The sequence below is a fragment of the Diaphorina citri genome, unplaced genomic scaffold (genome assembly GCF_000475195.1).
Source record: "Diaphorina citri unplaced genomic scaffold, Diaci psyllid genome assembly version 1.1 scaffold141, whole genome shotgun sequence".
Taxonomy (NCBI): domain Eukaryota; kingdom Metazoa; phylum Arthropoda; class Insecta; order Hemiptera; family Psyllidae; genus Diaphorina; species Diaphorina citri.
This window is the reverse complement of record NW_007377578.1, coordinates 184,468-185,325: the sequence shown is the minus strand read 5'-3', so window position 1 is coordinate 185,325 and position 858 is coordinate 184,468.

Genomic DNA, 858 nt, shown 5'->3' with positions numbered 1-858 from the left:
CTTGAGAAAGACTAGAGCAAAAAGTGTCTGTCAGCCTGGTTGGCTTAGTTGGTAGCTCGTCTTACTCGTCTGCCTTGTAAGCGCTAGGCCGCGGGTTCGATTACCTCCCGGGACGGATTTTATCCTGAAGAGTTAATGTTCGTTACCGGAATGGCTGGCTTTCTCTATCCTGTCTTCCTCCTCTCTTCTATTTCGGGACGATAAGACCATAGCAGCTATAGTTCCCTCTGTCAAACCTCTTCAAAAAAAGAACAAATAATGGCTTATTTAATGTTTAATGAAATAATGAAACCCATAATGAAATGGCTTAATGGAATAATATATCCACCCTGTATATTTTATCAGTGAATCTGTTGTTCTTCAGACACTTTGTTATCATAACAATAAGAAACTGATGAGAGAGAGAGAGAGAGAGAGAGAGAGAGAGAGAGAAAGAGAGAGAGAGAGAGAGAGAGGTATGTTATAGGTAGGTGCGGAAGTACCTATAAATAATAAATAATGTGCGGCCTATCACATTCCAAGCATTGTTTACATGCCTCATATGCTCAATGCCTCATATGCTCATATACAATGCCTTATAGCCATAGTGAGCTACGGTGTCTGGTGCTCTCAAATGTGATGCGATGAATATTGATTATGGTAAACAAAACTCTTGGAAGGGTGTCAGAAATTACGTACCAGAAGGTAGACTGGTATACCTACTGCGGTGGCGTAGCCGTCGTCTCTTGCCTGGTGAAGAGGAGAACCCGATTTCAGCCCCAACCGAAGAGACATGGGACGCTGGACTTAGTCCAAGTATGCCTCGGTTGGTGTGTGAGTAGTACCCTAGAAGCTTTGTGGTTAAAGTCTATTTTTTTT